Here is a 22,170-nt window from a genome sequence, read left to right on the forward strand (position 1 = left end):
AGGTGTCATCTGTTACCCCTAATCCCTACTCTAAATTGAGTATACAGCTTTCTGTCACTTGGGACAGTCACTTGATCCCAATATGCCTTATATCCTATCTGGTCCCTAATATCCAGAAACTCTCTTGATGATCTAGGGAGATCTATTCTGGATTGAGCATTGGTCTCTATTGTAGTCCAGTAATGCTTTTTCAGGGCCAATTTAGATGGAAAAGTAGTAGTACCTGGGTTCCCCCAAAGCTCAGGAGCCCCAATATCATGTAATAGCTCCATGATATGCAAAAGGCAAGCAATTTTAACAGCAGGAGTGGCAGAGATGACATCCTGTATGGCCGATGTATAATGTGCAAGTTCTGGCATGGACCAGAGTCTTCTCCAGTATAAGAAGGGGCAAAGTCTATCTTTGTCATGTATACTTCTGACACTGAAAGCTGAAATAAGTGGTACCAGAAGAGTACTGACGGGAAGAGATGCCAGTTTGTGATAAAATGTACTTTCAGTTCTGGTTAGTGCATCTATATTTGCAAGTCCCCATAGCTCAGCCCCATAAAGGACAGACCCCAAGACCCTTGACTCATACAACTGGAGAGCAGGCCTCATGGGCTTCATAAAAGAGGCATTGCACTCTTTATGAACTAATAATTGTTTGAGTTTTAAAAAGATTTTGTCATGTGGGGCATCCAGGACATACCACTAAAGGTGATACCCAAGTATGTAAAGCTGTGTACCATTTTTAAAAGTTCCCCACTCAATTCTAGTCTCTTTTTAAACTTTTGGGGGGGCTTAAAAGTCATCAGCTTTATTTCAGTCATATTGATCTCCAAGCCCTTATCTGTGCAAAATTCTTTGAAGGCCGACAGAAGGTCCTGAAGGCCACTCAGGATCTTGGAGACCCACACAATGTCATCTGCGGATAATAATATTGGGATTTTCAGTTTGGCTAGGAAAGGTGCATTAACATCAAGTTTGGTCACGGGAGAGACAATATCATTGATATAAATCGAAAAAGTATAGGGGCCAAAACACAGCCCTGTCTCACTTCCCTGAAATGTTAATTTTTTCTGTCAAATTGTTTTGCCTTTTCCCATCTCACACGTGTATAATTATTCTCATGGAGTCGGGCTACTAGTGCCAGTAGGAGCAAGGGCATTTTCATTTCTGAAAGTATCTTCCAAAGCCTAGGTCATTTTACCAGATCAAAGGCTGGCCGTAAATCTACAAAGGCAACATATAGGTTGGCCTTGTTGATTACCATGGTATGCCAGTAAAGCATAAGAAACCTAAAAACCTGGTCTGTCGTGGAGGTTTTAGAGCAAAATACAGCCTGATCGGGACTAAGGCAAGACACATCGGAGATCCAGTCATGGATCTTCTCTAGTACACAGCGGGCAAAGATTTTCTGTATGCAATCGATCAGGCTTATCGGTCTATAGTTGCCAGGTCATTTTTTAATGGCAGGTAGTGGTCCCTGGGACCAATGCCTGCCCTTAAAAAATATTTTTGGAGCCAGTCACAAAGGGTGGTAATTTACGAGTGGTTTGCGACCACCACTACGGTCGCAAAACATTCTTACATAGGGTAGAGACTCGCTATTAGGAAGGGACACCCTTGGCACTCTCCTTCCTAATAGCGACTTGTAATGCCTAAATTCCGACCCGCTATTTAGTAATTGTACATTGCCCTGTAACATTTTGCATGCTCAAACAGGTTGCAAACCCGTTTGCGCATGCAATTTAGGGTCGTACATCTGGCCCTTGGTGATTCCCATATTTTCATTTTTTTACACTACCTACATAGTTGAAGTGCTCCCCACTTTCAGAAGCCTGGGCATTAGGTTAAAGGAGAGAGGAGGTTGAAATTGTGATGGGAGCATGGAGAAGGATTCTGATTGAAATTGAAAACTAGAACTGCAAGTGACACAATGATGACATGAGTGCAGAGAAGGATATGAGAAGTAGATAGCCTTGCAAGTTGACCCATATGAACAGGAAATCCTAAGCATTGATGGAAATGAATAGAAACATGTAGTATGAGGAGGCCTTCAGATTGTACTTCAGGTTCAGGGATGTCACTAGAAGGACTTGATGAACGGCAATGAAAACAGTGACAAAAGGGCACGTTTGCTATGTATGTAGTTAAATCATTGCACCAAAATGTTCTCTATGGTGTAGATGATAAAAGCACTGTGAATAAAAAGGCACTCTGTGTAGATAGGTGTGCTTGATACTTGATCTACATGAAAAGGATCCAATCAATCAATAAGGTTTCTTATAAAGTGTGACTACTCACCTGTGAGGGTCTCAAGGTGGTGGGGGGTGGATCTGCAGTTCAGTCGAAGAGCCATGTCTTGAGGTCCTTCCTGAATTGCGGCAGCGATAGTGATTGCCTGAGGTTCAGAGGCTTAAAGTTCCAGAGCACTAGTTCCCAGATTCCCGTTTGGTGTTTCCACCTGTTCTAAAAACCAATGCAAATAAATGTCTGGAAAATGTGGTAAATGTGGGGTGGTTGGGCATGCCAAAGGAGGGTTAAATAATGCCAATTTTGTTGGAGCTGCATGTAGAATTGAGGTGAACGTTGAAGAGAAAACATCTGTCTGCAAATGATGACTAAGAGAAAGGTGTAGCAACAAAAACAGCTAATGTTAAAGAGGAGGGAAACAGTGGAAAAATCTCATATGAACCATGATGGCTATAGTTGTAAGAAAAAAGTATTGATAAAGAAATTCCCTATTAGACAGATATGTGTGTAATCACATTCTAAAACCTCTAAAAATAAAGTTACGAATCAAGGTCTGCTTATTAGGGCAATGGATAGCATATTGCACACAAGAGTGGAAGGAAATCAGCTTGTATCAAAGCCTGTGTATGAGGCCCACGACTTCTTGATGATAACTACTGACATGTTAGATGAGTAGCAACAGCCATGAAGCAAAATGGAGATGATTTTGTGGTGTGCCTGGCTCATTGCTATCATCCCCAGCACCAACACAGCATGGAAGTGAGGAGGATGTTATTTACTGTTGATGGCAAAATTTAAGAAGCTGTTGAAGTGACTGATGATGAAGATGTTAATGTTACAACCAAGCTTCCAGAAGCCCACAGCTCATGTACACAGGACAGATGATAAAAACTTTTTATGAAAACTGGAAACACTGATATTGTGAAAGAGATCGATTTACACCGTCAAAAACAACCTGAATCCTCATGTCTGGGGAAAAGGAGAATCAATATAAGCACTGGAAATTGCAGATAATTTATCTGGCAAAGACCAGGGCCGTCCTCCATCAGGTTCCAATCATCTTTCTTGCAAGGGGTGACTGCTAGGGAAAGATGGGACTCTGAACGTATTACCTTGTGCTTAGGGCCTGTTCAGAAATTCTGGTGCATGTCTACAGTCCAGGGGGCAGATTTATGACGACTGGCGCATCCCTGCATATCAGCAGGGATGCGCCAGTTATTATGCGCCACAGCTGCGCCACCATGGATGCGCCGCATTTATAATGCGGCGCACCATGGGGCAAAAACGGCACAGATGCGTGACGCATCTGTGCCGAAAAGTGGCGCATTGCTGGAGTTGCGTCGCAAGCGCGACGTAGCTCCAGCAATGATCTGGGGTGCCCTATCTTTACAATGCTGCGTCAATCCTTACGCCTGCTTCAAGCAGGCGCAGGGTTTTGACGCAGCATGGGCCTAAAAGTGACTGAGTGAAATCTTGTAGATTTCACTCAGCCACTTTTAGGAGACGTTCCTGCGCCGGAACGCCCCCCACGCGCTGGAACGCCTACATGTGGCGAAGGGCTTTACAAGGTGACGCATCTCCCAGATGCGTCACGTTGTAAATACCCCGCACCATGGCGCAGGATTTGCGCCGCTGCTGCGTCACAAAAGTGACGCAACGGCGGCGCAAAAGTGGCGCAAGTGCAACATAAATCTGCCCCCAGGTGACTTGCAGATTTAACTCTATTCAGCAGTTTGATTCCAGTCTTCCCAATGCTATACTTAGTTGTAGTTCTTCCTATATGAGGTCATGGGTGGATAATGTCGAGTAAGTCAGACACTATTCTTAAACATAGCTAGACATTTAAATCTGTTCACATCTGAGTGACTGTCTTTATAAACCCAATGATGCTGGAGTCTAATGTTTTCACCACTAATGTGCTGAAGAGAGCTGTTTTGTGGCTGAACAGCTGCTTTGCTTTTTTTGCAATCCTACATGCATGTGGTTACTAATCCAGCAGATGCATAGGGCTCCTCCTCATTTGTGCTCACATCTGGTCATTGCTAATTTCTCATGGCTGCCATCCAATGCCTGTCTTTGCCTGTCCTCTCTTACCGTTGGACATTTTAGTTTTCTTCCTTTTCAAAGTACCAGCTGTATGTTTCTGTTTACAGTTCTAGTCTGGATACTGTCTTGCAAGTTGAACATTCAGTTGAAGTCTGTTCACAGTGCTTCCTTGATTAGGGATGATTTCCCTGGTTTCGTTCACAAAGTTCACACTAACGTCTTCTCTTTGTTTCCAATTAATCCGTTTTTTGGAGCTCCCAGATCAGCCCTGGTTAATTATCCTACATCCCAGTTGTCCTTCTATCTTGACTCCATGTCTGTGTCTCTACTGTCTAATGACGTCCTTGCATGTTTGCTTATGTCTGCTGTGTTTGTTAATGCAATGAATGGAATTTCTAGTATGTTTACTTGCATCTACTTTGTTTAACTAAGAAGATTCCTGGAACAGTGTGGCATTGCAGCCACTTCTTGCTTTGGAGACGCTATTTCCTTTGGTTACAGTTATGTCCTTGTATAAGTATTTTAGCCATCCTAAGGTATACATGATCGTTGTTGTGTCTTTCAGGTGCTTTACTTTCCTAACGCAGTCACTTTTTGCTCCATTCCAGAGCTCCTCTGCATACTTTTCTTTGGTTTTGACCAATCCCTGGGGGCGGCAAATTGTGACCTGCCTGATGAATAATCATTTGACAGCTCAGTCGGAGACCCCTTGCCTTTCAGTATATTGTGAACGAACCTATTTGTACATTGGCCAGTTCGCAAAATTTAATTCCACTTGCAAAACGATGTGCAATCTGCGACCACTTTTTGCAAAACCCTATATCAGGCCCCATATTCGTTGGTTTGCTCGCTCGTTTTTAGATTCCTACACCCGATGCCTGTTCCATTTCACGTTCTTTACTGACCACTTCCAGTAGGCTTGGGCTGCTCTATTCTACATCTTCTCACAGGATCGTGACATCCTAACAACATTAGTCCTGGCCTTGCCAGCCATACCAGGTGTACATTGACTTGTCACTGATTTCTGAGAGTCCCTGGGCTGACATAATTAGAGATAACAGATAGTATTATTTAACAATTAAATAATTAAATCATCTTATTGTTAAGCAAATTATTAGGATAACTTCAATTTGCTTTTTAGCCTAGTGCAGTTGCAATCCCCGTTGGGAGTTGCCGTGGAAGAGGTGTGGCGCCGCGGCGAGGGCGACTGACTCCGGAATCTGGGGATCACGGATCGATCCCCGGCGCCGGAGGCAGCTTAGCCCAGCACCATGTGACTCTGGGCAATAGCTTGCTTAATCTTCCCAACGGCCCCCAGCGCCTAGAGACCCTTACAGGTGATTGTTCGCGCTTTACAAATGTGGATTATTAAATGTGGATTATTATGTAATCTGGAGCAGATCCCTGACATATCTCAGCATCTCATCATTGAGACTGTCACATAAACCATCATCATAGATATGATTAGTACCCCAAAACAGTAGTGCTGTTCTTTGTAATCTATTGTAAACACATTACAGCAGCACCCGTTCTTGTTTGTGTTGGCTCACATTATCACATGATTTCTCCTTCCCAAACTGTTGTTGATCAAGAATCGGGGTACATGATTTCTTAGGCTCCCAACTAAGAACTATTTGTCTGGCTTTTTCAGTTAGGAATGTGATGACCAGATCATGAGAGTGACTAGGAAGAATTATCTGACAGCAGGTTTAAACACTTGATGTAAACAAACTGCCCCATCCTGTGGTTGGCTGGTGACACTAAAAGGTGCAAAAGGGCTGGTTCATACTTTTTCGTGGGATCCAAGAGGCGTTGCATGTTTTATGCTACTCTATTTTCTCACACCTATTTCTTTATCTTTAAATTCTCTTTGTGCTTCTTAAGAGGTCTCTCTCTCTCACTCTCTTTCTCTCTCTCTCACACACACACACACACACACACACTCTCACTATCCTTCTCTTACTCTCTTTCTCTTCACCCTACCTCAGTCCTTGTGTGGCACACATTCTGCTGTTGTCTTTTCAGTCAGCAGCCTCTTCACCCTCCTCTGGCACCTGCAACTGCATGTGAAAAGTTGAAGGTACGCTGCTCAGATGGGGAATCTGCAATCCCTCTTATGCCCAATTCCTGTGGAAGCTCTCTGGGAAAGGGAACAATGCCCAAGCACTGTCACACACCGACCTACTTCAGTGAAGGCACAGAGAGGGTTCCGTATCAGTTAAATAAATAGTAGGTATCAACTTCTTGTATGCTAGGCAGAACTGATATAGACACTTCCATTACTTTTATATCTTTTTTAGGATATATAGTATTTTCTAAAGTGTAGACATAATCCAAGAGGTTGTTGAAGTGCTATTCAGAGAGTAAATAGAAGTTACTTTTACATCTACAAATTTATAGCAGTCATGTAATCGTAAAGTTATTGACATATACATATAAGATTCAAACAATTGGGTATAGTTTGAGGGAACAAGACAATTGTTTTTAAACATTTACAGCACTGTAATAACAAAGGTCCTTGGAGGGGTTGTATGTCATTGCAATGAATGCCTTTACAATGCATGCGTTTTCCCAACAACCTTTATCATGGAGATGCCTTTACCTCACATGCCTTCATCACGTATGCATTTACTATGCATAATAAGTATTATAAAGTATATATAACATTTTGAAGCCACCAAAACCACCGATTTTCAAAATTGTCTCCTGACCACCTTTTACCACTACCCATACCTAAACCCTAGAACTACTGTTACCACCGCTAAACCCTAAAGTTCCCTTACCACCCTTTAACACTACCCACCCTTAAAAATACACTTCCAACCCATAAACTCTAAAACTACCCTTACCACCATGTATTACTAACCACCACTAAACACTATATTTACCATTGCCACCTTTACCACTACCCACCCCATAACCCTAAATTTACCCTTACCACCCTTAACCATAACCAACCGCTAAAGCCTAGACTTACTCTTACCACCCCCAAACTTACCCCTATCACCCTTTATCACTATGCACACCTTAACCCTAAAATTACCCTTACCTTCCTTTACCACCACCCTCACATTAACCATAAAATCCCCCAACCATCCTTAACCTCTACCAGCCCCTAAATCCTAAACCCTAAGCACCACTAAACCCTAAAATTACTCTTACCACCCTTTACCACTACTGACTCCTAAACCCTACAATTACCCTAACCACCCTTCACCACTACCCACCCAGAGCTAAACCTTAACAATACTTGCCATGCATGTAACCCTGGGCGTAGTTCACGAAGTAGCGCTACACGTAGCTACGCAAAGTGCACTTCGCGAGCTATGCGTAGCACTTCGCGAGCTACGCGTAGCACTTCGCGAACTGCGTAGTACCCTGTTCGCACTGTGCAAGATGCCGTTTTCAATTCTTGCACAGTGCGGACAAGCATCCGGCACTGTGCAATCATTGAAAACGGCATCTTGCACAGTGCGAGCTGTAGTTTTCTGCTGCTCGAGAGGATTTTTACTCGAGCGGCTGCTTTCTCAACGCGGACTGGTAGTTTCTCATTGCGAGCGGTCGCGATCATACGCGACCACTCGCAATGAGAAACCTGACCTCCCCGCGTTGAGAATCTCGCCGGAAGCTTTATTTTCCACGCTCGTGATCAGCAACTTGATGTTGCTGATCGCGAACGAGGAAAAAGTCTCGCCGCGATGTCATTTTGCTTGCTCGCGGTCGCCAACTTGACGTTGAGGACCGTGAGCAAGCGAAAAATGACCGCTGCACTACGCTACGCGTGTTTGCACTGTGCTACATGCAATTCGCGTAGTGCGAGGTAGCGCAAACTTCGCAAACTACACGAGCGTAGCGTAGTGCTTTGCCCAGGCTTAATGTTAATGGCATGCGTGATAAAGGCACAAAAACGTACCTGTGTGGGAAAGGCATGCGTGGTAAAGGCATTGCTTGGCAAAGGCAGCCTTGTAATGGCTGTTTCCCCTTGGGGGTAGACATTTGATAGGTTTCTGAGATATTGTTATTGCATAACAGCGTCATGCAGGAAGAGGCCGACTGTAACAGAAATAATGGATTTTTGAAGGATGTGAAAGAAAGGTTCTGTTTGATACTTATAATCTTATGCCTGATCGTCGGGGAGGAACCTTCCAAAACTACAACCAGAACTTAATACCCAGTGCTAACTTTGAGCAGCTGTTTTCTGGGTCTGGGCTCACTTTTGAGCACCTAGACTTAACTGAAGTGCTTTCAGTCTGGATTTCACTAATTGTGCAGTGGCCAAACAGTTGTACATGTTTCATAAAAGAACCACTGTTCTTGCAACAGAATTACTAATCAAAAGACATGCATTCCGTCTTGTTTCAAGAATGGCTCTGCCACCATTGCAAATGGACAATGGTACAAGACATGGTCTATTGCCATGCCCCACACTCAAGCTGTGAGAACATGTATTGGTTGATTAGGGTGAACCATCACTATTCTGCAACCTGCCTCCCTCGAATCAACCCAGTAATGTGGGGTGGGGATTGGGAGAGGAGGATGGGGACAAGTTGGCCCTGGTGGTCTGGGATTGACTTGGTCAGTTTTAGATTAAGGTAAAGAAGCCCAGCCAAAACAAATAGGATTTACAATGTTGTCCCATTGGAGGCAACAAATCTATTCAGTTATACTTGTTTCATTAAATCTTACTAACTAGAGCGTCTTCCTGTCATAAGTGCTGGATTATAGAAATTACAATGGGACAGAAACACAGCAGTGGACAAGCTACTCACAGCTAATTTAGAGAAATCGCTATAAATCCATCTCTGCATAAATGAAAAATGCTGCTTGATTGAACAAATGATTTAACTTTATGATTAGATTGGTAATTTTATAGTGTTATGAAAATCTATTTGGGGATTTTGTGTATAGCAATTGGCTAACATAGGAGCTACCTTATAGAAAGAGATATAATGTCAGGGGCACTGGGCCAGCTATGGCAAAAATGTGCAAACCAGCCCTGCTCCTTTGCTCCTTTCTCATTTCTCTCTCACCTTTTCTCTCTGCTCTTTCTCCTCTATCTCTCTTCTAAAGCAGCCACTGCTCCTGCCTTAATTACCTGGGGAGCTGGGGCAGCTGGCAGGGGAGCCATCAGCAGCCCTGTGCTTTGAAAGACCAGCCTCCAATGCCACCAGCCCAACCGGGAAATGCCCGATGGCAGTCTGGGCCTGCAGGGGCAGCATCAGTGATTGTAGAGGCTCCTTCTCTTCAACTTTCACTTAGGTAGAAATGCTGTCCTTTTGTACAGTTCTGATGTGAACCTAAAAATATATTAAAAGCGGAATGGAGAGCATGGAAGGCTTCCCCTCCATAGATAAACTAGGGTGAACAATTCAGAATTGGGTTTCTGAGAAAACATTTTAATTTCCATTCAACATTATTCATTAGATAGCTTTAAAAAGGCCACTTTTAGCTGAGACAACAATGGTGTTAGAAAGGCGTTTGAATATTTTAGAATATTGTATGACAGATTTCAGTGATCCAACAAAACAGGTTTCTTGTTAATCAATAGTGGTAAAAAGATGTGCTATATTTTTGAAGAATGAATGAGCTGAGATAGTCTTTTGCTTAAAGTAAATTGTTCATAAGACAAAAGTGTTTTGTATTACAGAAGACTGTAATGATACTTTGCTTTCACAATAAATGTCAGAATTGTTGATTAAATTGCCTATGTCCATTTTTGTCATAAGGTTGGTTGAAACAAAAAATAATCAATCATTTTTGCAGGGATGCACTCCTATAAACAGCAATGTTATGAATATATTTCATTGGAAACTTCTTTGATGAACCATAGATTAGAATTTAGGAGTGGTCATAATTAAAGTTTCAGCTGTTAATGTTTGCTAAGTTTTCAAACTTTCTAACTTTGGGCGGTTACGTAGTTTGTCACATTTGCAAAACACCAAGCAAAGATTCTCACTGTTCCAGACAATGTGCTTACAGTCATATTAAAATCAAATATAACTGGTGGGTTTAACAACTATCGCCTTTCTTTAGTTGAGTTGCTTACTTTGAGCCGGTGGTTTCCATTGCTCAGCACTGTAACATAATTGTCAACATCTGCACTTATGACAGTCTGCCACATGGTGGTGCTTTTTGTCTAAAATAGAGACAAGCAAAACAATAAATGTTTATCAATTCAATATAACTTAAAAATGGCTACTTTATATGCCATTCTTATTGCTTTGGGGGGCCTGAATAGTCTGAACTGTCACATGTGGAAGAGTGTGATGCTTCGTAGTTGGTAGCAGCATTGCCAGTGCTGGCACAGGCTGGTGCAAGCTTCAATGGCTTCCTGACGAGGGCCCCAGCACTTATGTTTTCACAAATTAAGCACTGGTGTGAAGTATTTGTGCAACACACACAGTAATACAATGAATACACCACAAAAATACTCCACACAAGTTTAAAAAAATAGAGAATATTTATCTAAGCAAAATAAGACTAACACAACAAAATCCAATCAGTATATCAAGATGTTAACTTTTTGAGATTAAATGCAAAAACAGAGTTTACTCACAGAGCAAATCTCTGCCTTATCTTACTCTGTCCCACAGAGGCGTTCCATGGGTGGAGTGTGGGTGTTCCAATGCATCCACCCATGCATTTTGGTGCATTTTCAGATGTACCATTAGTGGTAGACTTGGGAATGCGTACAAATTCTACGCCTCCCCAGGGGACGCATAACCAGGAGAGATATTTTATTTCCCATTGTTTCCTCTTTCCATGCATGCTGCATTCTGCAGCACACATAGAAAGAGGAAAATGCTTCTGAGGATTGTTTTTGTGCAGGACACACAAACGCAATCCTGCCCACAATGTAAGCAGCCTTGCACCATGATGCAAGGGTGCTGTATTGGCCTAATGCAGCACATTGTGCGCCAGCACTAGGAAATAATAGGAATGCTGCATGTAATGTGAAATACAGCACATTCCTGCCCTTTCACTCAGTGCAGCAAGGTGTTTGCTGTGCTGTGTGAAAGTTTCATAAATCTGTGCCCTGCTTTATATTTTTTCAATATATATGAAGGCAAGCCGCAGTTCGTGCAGGTAACAGCGGTGGGGCGGTGGGGCGGTGGGGTCGGGTAAGAGGGGATTTCAAGGGACGATGCAGAGGGAAAATTAAATAAATAATGAATTTTCCCTCGGCATCGTCTCTCGAAATCCCCCCTTACTTGGCCCCACCGCTGTTACCTGCGGACCGCGGCTGATGAAGGCACCTAAGAACGCAGGGAGAAGGGTCAGTCTTCCAACCAAAATCAGCCCTGGCAGAATTGTTCAAACAAGCCCATGCTGCACATGTGTGGTAAGATTTGGGCATTGGGTCATGCTTCGGTCATGGCAAGTCATCCAGTTCTGAAAGCAGCCCACAAGCTTGAAAATATCTAGGAACTGCCAAATTGTGAGTCTGGCAAGTAAGGCGAGGAAAGCAACATTGTGCATGGCTTCCCATGCCTTCTCTCCTGTTCCAGAGCTATTCGATGGTAGGAGTTTACAGGCGATATCCTCATTCATTGATTATACAAAACATAAAACTGTAGATGAGTAGGTGTAAATAAATAGTGATTTCAAATGAGAAATGAACATTCTTGAAATTTCCAAAACTTGACATTGACACTGAATAATTGCTATTACACCTTTAAAACTATAAGCTAAGGGAAGATAATATAGAAGAATTGTTAAATGAAAAGAAGTCAAAACCTATGCTTTCTACAATATCGTATGTTTATTGGTGTGTGAAAGATTAATATGTTAAAAAAAAGTACAATCACAACATGTAAGTCAAGCATCAGTGGACGCAGATCTCCTTTCACAGTGAAGCATTTTCCTAACTTATAGCTAAGATACAGAAACATAAATATAAGACATATAAATGCATACGATTCTTCAACCTACTGTAAACTGACTTTTGTAAGTTTTGCAGCTTCATGAGACATTATCATTTGCTGACATCCATTCCCTCCTATGTCCCAATATCTCTATACTATTATGTACCATCCTGTCACTTCCCTTTTCATCTCATTTAGCTTGCTTCTCATTAAGGATTATTCAATGGCTTAATAGCAGCATACAGTGAATTGACCGTGTTTCTTTTCAGGTTTATCATATCATAACTTTGCCACTTTATGCACATAAATGCACAATATGAAGGTGAAGCAAAACTTGTTTGTAAGCGTACATGAAGGCGGATAATACTGCTTTAACTGAATGCTGTACACTTCTGTATCTCAAAATGTTGCTCAACAGGTAGACTGTTCTGCTCAAAAGACCTGTTATAACTGCATGACTCTGTTAGTAAAGATGGAATCATCAATTTATCCGGAGTTAGAGAAAACGAGTACCACTGTGTGAGGTTGTAGTAGCGTGCATAGCTAAGTATAAGGCAGTTAGCACCAGAAGTGTTCGAATTGGTCTATTTTTAGGTCTCGTCTGACCCAGCGCATGCGCTAGTCTGGCGAGACTTATTGAGAGGGCTCCAAAAAGTGCTACCAGGCCAGCCTAGAGCAACAGTGCATGTGCGCGGGAGCGCACGCCACGCTTGACCGCGATTACTTTCACTTTCGCTTTGATGTTTGATCGCGATCACTTTCGCGGCCGCACGGCCGTTTGGCATAGCCAATAGGTCTCGCTTTTGGGACCTTATAAGTATTTAGTTATGCAACTGTTGCATGGCTAAACACTTATAAGGTCCCAAAGGTGAGACCTTTTGGCTATGACAATGCTTGTTTCCACTTGAAGAGTATGCGGTTCTAAAAGTGGTTCGTAACGGGGGCATGAAAATTGAGATATTCATCTTCATTTTATATGGAAGGGTTATTTGAGCCAAGAACGAAGACAAGGTAAGCGATGTAGATACTTGCATTCAGTATCCTCATAAATTACCAGTTCAAAACGGATTCAGAGTACTCACAAGAAAAAGTTAATCAAGGAACTTGGGGGCATATCAGCAACAGACGGCGATAAATATCGCAAAGCGCGCTTAGTGCTTTTATATTTATCGCCGCCTATCGCTGTAATTTATCGCCCGGATAACGCGTTATCAACAACACGTTTCTCCAGGGCGATAAATTCTACATCAAAAGCGGCGTTATGCGGGAATATCGCTGTTAATCCATCGATATTCTCACAGCGATAGAAGAAATCTTGATGACAGGGAGATGTGGATTTAGCCACTGAATCCACCTTCCATGTCTTAGATAGGGTATTCATAAAAAATAGCAGACTTAAAATACCGGCGATAACACTGTTTTTTTTATATCGCTATGGGTGTCCTGGGTCGTATTGTAAATACGGAAAAGGACAGTTAGTGATCATTTTCCCTTAGTTTTTGCAGGGAACGCCTACTTTGCATCTCATTAGAGATGCAAAGCGAGGCGTGAACTAAACCGGAGCTGAATCAAGGAAACACGCGATAGCGTGTCCTTGTAAATAATGTGATATAATTATCGCCGCTTTTCGCCCAAAAACGGACGCTAAAGCGGCGATAATTATATCGCCAGCCCTTGTTGATATGCCCCGAACTCTGTGACAAAGTACTCTCAATTATTGATTGCAAACTAGTACTATAGAGGGAAAAATATGCAATGAGTAAGGGAAACATTTGAAAGTGCTTAGGCTATAAGTAGCAGGAAACTGTATAAGGTATTGGTAAGCCAATATTCGTAAACTCTGTGAGGCAACACTCATAATAAAAATGTACGTGACCATATTTAACTTAACAATAGAGTACATGTTCAGCAGTAGAACCATATACAGTAAAATCGCTTTAATTGAAGTGTTATGAACTGGGAAATATGATCTCATTATTGTTTTCGATATAGTAAGTGCTAAACATAATGGTCCCGATTCACAAATGTAACTTACACTTTTGAGTAAATTTACTACTTTTTGGTTACACGCAAAATCAAAGTGTAAAAATATTCCAAAAGTGTAATTTACATGTCTCCATTAGTGGTGCACAAGACAGGGTTGCCCACTGTCACAACTCATTTTTAGGTCGACCTACAGCAGCGCATGCGCTGTTGCTCGACTTTTGTAAGTGGGATTTAAAAGTGCTTCCCACCGGCATTTGCTGGCCTAATGCTTGCGTTCACGCGAGCGTGAACGTGCAATTACTTTCACTTTGGGCGCTGCTGCGTGCGCACCACTCGCCTCTCTCTCCTGCTGCAGCCCCCATATTTGCATTCCCGCGACCAATGCTTGTTCGTGTTGAACTGTCTTCATTGGCTGCTGAACCGAGGGATTTCCTGTTATTGTAATCTGCGTTTCTGTAAAGTTTTTATTTCAACGTTTCCAGTTCATGTAGAACACACAGCACAAAGAGGAATGCCTCCATGCCATGACTGGTGGGCTCTAATCTTCCAGTGCAGCCCTGTACCCTCCCACACACGTGCAGCTAAGATGGGTAGTCATCACCCGACCCCGGTCCTGCCCTAGAGTTGTGGTGACTCCTTGTGTATAAATGAAGCAGCGCTGCCATGGAAAGAACAAGAAGGGTCGCTGCAGGCGCTGCTTGGGAGGGCTTTGACTTGATGGAAATGTTTTATATTGTATTTGAAATGTACTAAAGAAAGTTCTGCACAGACCAGGCCAGGCTGCCAGCTTCTCATGTGCCCTTCGAAGTCCTTTCATTTTCTTGTCGTGAGCCGTTTGCAAGAGGGCTTCTCAGCAAGGCTGCAGCATTGAGCATCGGTCCCCGGATTATGTGTTTCTTTTACTTACTCAAACTGCATTGCACATTCCTGTTCTCTGCATTTTTAACAGGTTCTGTTTATATAGCGACCATTGTGCAGCTGGGTCATTTATGTGCCATCATTGGCAACTTGCATTTCAACAATAATAGGAAATCTCAAGTTGTCCTTCAGTTTTCCCCTCACGCTCCAGCACTTGACCCGCTTTTTTTGCAAACTCAAAACTACATGTACCAGAGTGCAAAGGGAAGTGCCCCGTTTAATGCTAACTTGAGATGGCTGCACAGCTGTCCAAGCTGCTTTGATTGGTGTTAAGGGGGTCTATCTTCTCATGACAGCTCTACAGGCTGTAAGACGTACTTACAACTCACTGTCTCAGCAACTGGTACCTGTTGACCGAAGGTAGGACTGAAGCAGCGCTCCTTGTATGTTCCACAAAACTGTTCACCAGGCTTTGAAAGGGGCCTGTCCGTGTGTCGTGCACTTGAGGTCTGTCATTGTGTGATCAGCAGACATATTCCCTGCAAGATCTCGCCTCACTAATCGTATTTCAACAGGTTTGCAGCAGGTGCTGGTTTATTTAAGGGGGTTGGTGATGTAGATTGACATAAGGCCTTTGAAACTGATGCTAGGCAGGCCCAACAAATGGTGCTTGTATTTCATTTCTTTCTGACATCCACTCCACTTCCTTCCATGCCAGATGTACCTCAGACATGCAGCAACAGCCTATCACTCGTCTTCATGTCACACGAAGTAGTGGGTAAAACTCCCTAGTTAAATGTTACTGTTTTACAACGTATTGTGTGGTCTGTCAAGTGCTTTCATCACATTGATGCTACATTAAACAAGCATTTGGAATGCAATAGGTCTCGCATTTACGCGAGTTTGAGCTATTGGTATTATAAATGACAATGCCATTTATTTGTTTTCCTTTTTAGAACATAAATAAAAGGCATTGTCATTTGCAATGCCAATAGCTTAAACTCACATAAATGCAAGACCTATTGCATTGCAAATGCTTGTTATAATTGCCATAGAGCCCCTGGCCAAGTGGCTTCAAATAGACAAGTGAGGATGTTTGAGTGGGTACCCAAGATCTCAGCCAAGGTAGCCCTATATGCAGATTAAATTTTGATTTTCCTGACAGACTCTGAGAACTCCAATCCAGGGGCGCTCCAGATCCTCAGATGATGTGAAACAATGGGCGTATTTATTAACCAAACTAAGTTTTGAGGTTTACCGATTCTCTTCCAGCCTCAAGATCTAGGGTTGTCATCTGAGCTGCCAATTGTCACACAAGGCTACTAAACACTGCGGGGCGTATTTAAAAGTGCGTTGCGCCACTTTTGCGTCATTTTTAACATGGGAAAAGTGACATACGGGTGGCGCAAGGGGCTTGTAAATAAGCCCCTAGGAGTGTATGTTACGCCATGGGTGAAAAATATCAAACCATTGATGGACACCCTAACGGCAGATAGTAAGATCTGGTCTACACTCCCTTTACCCTTCATGGGTAGATCGACCATCTTTATCTATATCACTACCCCACTGCATATCAATTGCACCAATTCCCATAAATCCTGCCACTCTCCTTTAAAAAAAATGAATTCTGTGCCTTGCAGCAACTTGTGGAATCATGGCTTCCCCCGTATAGCCCTCAATAAATGTTTTAAATCCACCTACGAATGCGGCTACACCACGGATGACATTGAATATTACTACAGGGCATCCCATATAGTGATTGTTAACGAATGGTGATACAATACCCAATGGGACCCTGCCTACGCTTCTGAGAAATAGGCACTCCAAAAGATCCCTATCCAACATCTACTCAATGGAGGAAGGGCATGATCACCACTTTCCCTGGCAACGAAAGTTGTGATCCAGACATGGAAAGCCACTCTGAAACACATGGGATGGGTCAGGAAGCTCATGGGCCAGACACCAGTATGGGTGGGTACTGCACTGCCACAGGTGGGGTCACTGGACAGTTTTAAAAAATGGGACAAAATTGGCATTTCCACCTTGAAAGACTTAATGGCGGGCATGATACTCAAGTCCTGTTGGACCCTACAGAAAGATTATGACCTACACCATAGCCATTTCAATTGTTACTTACAACCACAACACACTCTAAAACCCTACATGTCAGGATTGGAGGACCTACCAGAACACAGCCCAGCTACCTCAACGACAGAATGAGTTTCCACGCACCCACAAGGAACCTCCGTTCAGCGTACCTCGCCCTGGCAGAGGTCCCCCGCATCCGCGAAGCCAGATCAGGAGGAAGAGCTTTCTCCTACACCGCTGCCACAGCCTGGAACTCTCTCCCATTAGTAATATGGCGCTCTCCTAACCTGCACTCATTCAGACGTGATCTCAAGACCTGGCTCTTCGACTGACCTGGAGCTGCCCTACCCAGTGGCGTCACTAGGGTTGGTGTCACCCGGTGCGGGTAACTCATGGTGTCACCCCCTCATGACTTATCCCATGAATCCATGATGGACCTCCTCGAGGAGATGTATTCATCTGTGTGGCACCCACGGAGGGGGTCCTTCTTCTTCTGGGGCCTTTCCAAGCCCACTCCTCTACACCGGAGTCTAAAGCACTGCAGAGGTGTTACCCATCCTTTCATAACTCCTCCCCTTGCTCCTGGCCAACATAGAAAAGTCTTAACCACACGCGGGAAAATGTGGAGTGTGGCTTTGACGCATTCCTTTGAGGCGGAGACGCCTGCCCCATTCCAATGTGTGGCGCTTCGCATCATGCTCACCGGACCTGACTGGAGTTTACTTAAATAACAGTAGCTCTGCACCCGTCAACGGTTACAACAATGCCAATTGTCTTACCAGGCACAATGTCATTGCTATTAATTCTGCTCAAGACTTCACTCAACAACTTTCTTTAACACGGAAGACGAGAGGACAAAAATGTTGCCGAATAAATAATACAGGGCACAAGTAAATTGTTTGAGAGCCTGTAACTCTATTAACCAATTGGTTTCCATCACCAAAGAAAGTTACATGATAAAATGAATGCTACTTTTTTATTTATATTCAGAAGTGCAGAGCCAGTGTTCACCTTTCCGACTCTTCCTTTTCAGTGCATTATTTCTCACGCACTGAGCAGCAGTGCCACTCGTCTTGACACAGGGGTGCAGGTGTATGTGAGGCCACTGCGAATGCCTACTTTTGTTGACTATGCACCTATGAGGCTTTTAGCGTGGACAAACATTTTATATGCTGCACCTGAGTCACTTCACGCCATGAGGCACGCAGGAAGAAAATATTAAACCAGCTGGTGCCTAATGAGTCCTGTTGACAACCACCTTGATACTGTTCCGAAAAGCACTAGGGACATCAAGAAGGACCCCGGATGGTGACCGTCAGCAAGTTAAAGCAACATGTTTGCCTCAGGCTGGAAAGTAGCTCATAGAGTCTTCTTGCAGAGAAGAGCAGCAGCCATGGTAAAAGGGGGAAGTAGAAAGCAGCAGATTAGAGCTTGTGCGAAGCGGAGCACAAAGAAGGGTGCAAAGGGGCCAAAACCCCAGGACGATTATTATAGGAGAGCTCCAGCTGGAATCTCAGGGGGCTCACGATTTGACTCCAGTGCTATTATGATAGCGGATAATTACAGTGACAGGACGTCAAAGAGAGGTGGTTGAGAGCCCTCCCCGATAAAGAGGGGCTTAGCATCAGTAATGAAATGGACTTGGATGCCCCCAAAGTAATGAAAAGGCTCCAACGTATCAAACAGTCACCAAGAAAAGCGTCAGAAGTTGTGATACCTACGCCACTCACATACAGACGTGATAGAACTTTCCTCAGGTTCATTAGTAGTGCCCTGTCAAGGGGGCGACAAACCCATTTAGTCGTCTACAAGGATGTCAGGCTCCAGGTCCCCACAACAGGCTCGGCACGGTGAAATCACTGTAGACATACACGGCAAGGATCCAGTGAGTGTTTTAATGGACCCAATTGAAACTATCCCAACCAGCCCCTTGACATCAAGAGACAGCTGTATTGAGCTGAGTGGAAACAGACCTATGCCGTGGTTGGAGGTGCAATAGCAAGGGGCTAGTCTGCTCAGTATAACACACACACATCTGACATCCCATGACAATTTCCAGGAGACCAGGCATGAAAAAAACTAAAACTTGCACAAAAACCAAGATATCCTGCTGTCATCAATTAATGCGACACTTTTAGAATCCACTAATGCCCTCTCTTGGCAGTCACATAAGCTGGAGGTCCAAATGGACATTATGCAAACTATAGCACTGGCCATCGCTGGAACACTTGGAAAAAAAGAGCTACTCCAAAAGACTGCCACTGCAGAATCATAGTGGAGAAACTAGCAACGTTGCCTGAAGTTTTTACATCTATGATTAAGGACCTGAAAAATCTCCTTTAACCAGCTGTGCCAAAACAAGCATAGAAACAAGTATAGAAACAGAGGCAAAATTGCAAGTGATAAGGAGCTCGAAATCCAAATAAGGCCAGGGAGCCAGAGAGAGGAGGGGTCCCTGACGGAAGACCAAACATCAGATACCCATCATCAAAATGACTCAAAGGTGCAGAAATCCTTGCCAAACAGAGCCAGCAGCAGTAACAACAATTTAATGTTGGCTGGCCTGAATTCAGAAGGCAATATTATTAGCATTACAAATATAGAATTAGCATTAAAAATAGCACAAGTAACATAAGCAAAAAAAAAGTAAAGATAGAAGAATCATCCAGTATAAAACTCTTTCCGATATTTGACACAAGAAAGGCACCCCGAGGGTCACAAGAGATCCTGAATCCACGGCCGTAGAGGGGGAGGGACCAGCCCCAAGCCAAATGTCAGCACGAAAGGATTGTATGCCGTCTCAAGAAGCAGATGGTCTGGGCCCAGAGCAACTAAGAGGAGGGGGGAATAGATTCAGCCTGCCAGGCTATGCAGGAAGATCTAAACGATTCAAAATGAAAGACCTCTGGGCTAGTAGTAATACATGGTGAGTTGCCACACAGTGGACAGGAAAGTGTCAGATTGATTGATACCCAGACGGAAAGCACGGCCCAAGAACTTCCAATAAACAAAGGCCATACTTTCAAACACAGCGAAGGGAAGAATGGGGGTGCCACCAGAGGCGTAGCTGGAGCTTGTGGCGGTTGGGGCTAGCCCTCAGATTGCCGCCCCTGGGGAGGGGGGGTTGCTGGGGAAAAAGGACGGCGAGCACTTGAAAGAGGTCCGAGAGACACGTAGTATCGCCGCTAATAGTTACCTCGATCATACAAGTTACATGCACATACATGACACTGTCCAAGGCTACACAGTTGAATACACCGGTGACTGGCAGTGACTGGCAGTACAAAAGAGAACACACAGACTGCATGATCTATCTGGGGACTCAGAAAAACCGCATGTGACATCCATCAGAGAGCTGCGTGAATAATTACCTGGTAATCCCCTCAGCACAATGCAAACATGCACATACATGACACTGTTCAGGGATCCATCATCTGCAGCTGACATTAAATGACCATTCATCATGGTCCCCCCATTAAAGCAGTGCACTTAGTGATCTGCATGGTACATGTTCTTTGCAGCAGGCACATTAACCCTCTGTGCTACCTTTCCAAGAGTCAACCCTTCCACTTGACAAAACTCCGATCTCTCTCTAGGAAGAACATTAATCACAAAAGTTATCATGACATTTTTATTGTTTCTGAAAATTGCTGGAGGCCAGGAAGGAGGCAACAAGTTTTTTTTTAAACCATAATATACTTGCAAACACTACGCACCCACCCGAAATAGGTACCCAGTGCGGTCACACCGTTCGCATCGCCCTAACCTGCTCAAGGTTCATGTGACCTCAGTGACAGAGTCACAGCGACTGGATCACTTTTGCTCTAGGGTGTGCTGCTTTGTAGGCCTGCCCGCAAGACTGGAGATGAACTTCAGTATGGATTGTGGTGGACAGGCCTTCAAGGTTAACCCACAATTGACACCACTAGGGTACACCTGCTTGTGCTACGGCATCAAGCCTTCTAAGGTCTAGTGGGGCCTTCTAAGGTCTAGCATGGGAATGTGCTCCCTCAGTAGAGTGGTCTGGTGGACTGGTCATGAAGGCTGAACCCGGTTCCCTAGTTCCAAATTCGACAGCTCTGGCCATAGTGCCACATCCTCTACCCCACTGAACACCATACTTCCCCACTGAGAGAAACTCGCACTGCCTTCAGCTATAACCTATTTGTGCCCCTATAAACACTTGGATGTGGCCCAATTCAAATTATGCACTTGATAAGATAATCCTGCCTAAAAAAAAAAGTAAAAGCTACCACTCATAGGGAATGCAAGATTAAGTAAAGCATGTGAAATGTAAGCAGAAACAACATGGTTACCTTAACGATCTCTCACTCACTATTCAGAAATCAGCGAGTGGTTTTACCTGAAAAGTTAAGGACATGACTAGAGGAACCGTTTCAATGTCCATTGCTTATATCCTTACAAAACATAAGCAGTATGGTTTAAAAAGACCACATCCATAAACACAGAGCCATGGTACACATTTTGTTTCCCAATCCACCCATCAACCAGGTATTGCAGTACCTCCAGGAATGGTACACTTTCCCACCTGGGACCAACAATGCTGTTCAAAGAAAGACGAGAAAATAAACGTAGCGCTTCACTGGCAAACTCTGTAAAGTGATGCTGATTTATTTGGATGTAAATAAAACCAATCTGGCCACTTTGCAACCACCCTGTCTTGCTTTATTTAGTTATGTATTTATTTTTCATAATTTAAACCTATTTCTCTCCATCCCGCTGCACTTTGGAATAGAAAAATGTCAGAAAAAGGGCATTTCTCGTAAGAGTGTTTTTCTTTTTTGGATCCATTTCACAGGGAAGCAACTAAATGAAAGAAGGAAAGATAGGTTGTGAACCGTTTCTTCAAGTCACGGTTTTCAGTAAGTGAGGAGCAAGACAGAAAGAGAGGGAATAATAGGAAGAGAGGGGGGAAAAGCTGCCAGCACAAAAAAGAAGAGGACATTGCCCGAGTCCTATTCCATCTCTGCCCGTCCCGAACGTCCACGTAAGCAAGCCAAGCCTTATCTAAATGCCTTTGTCCTGCCCCACAATAGTGCCGCCTGGGGCGGACCGCCCCCACCCCACTG

General features: G+C 43.7%; 1 long non-coding RNA gene across 1 annotated transcript in view; it reads right to left on the reverse strand.

Annotated features, from left to right (window-relative positions):
- Positions 1 to 10,380: 10,380 nt before the first annotated feature.
- The window catches only part of LOC146783959 (uncharacterized), a 71,682-nt gene continuing 59,892 nt past the window's right edge, over positions 10,381 to 22,170 (reverse strand). The window contains exon 3 of the long non-coding RNA XR_014970601.1: positions 10,381 to 10,419. This is a non-coding gene — a long non-coding RNA (uncharacterized LOC146783959). The remainder of the gene's footprint in view (positions 10,420 to 22,170) is intronic.

This window comes from Triturus cristatus, chromosome 11 (assembly GCF_964204655.1).
Source record: "Triturus cristatus chromosome 11, aTriCri1.1, whole genome shotgun sequence".
NCBI lineage: Eukaryota > Metazoa > Chordata > Amphibia > Caudata > Salamandridae > Triturus > Triturus cristatus.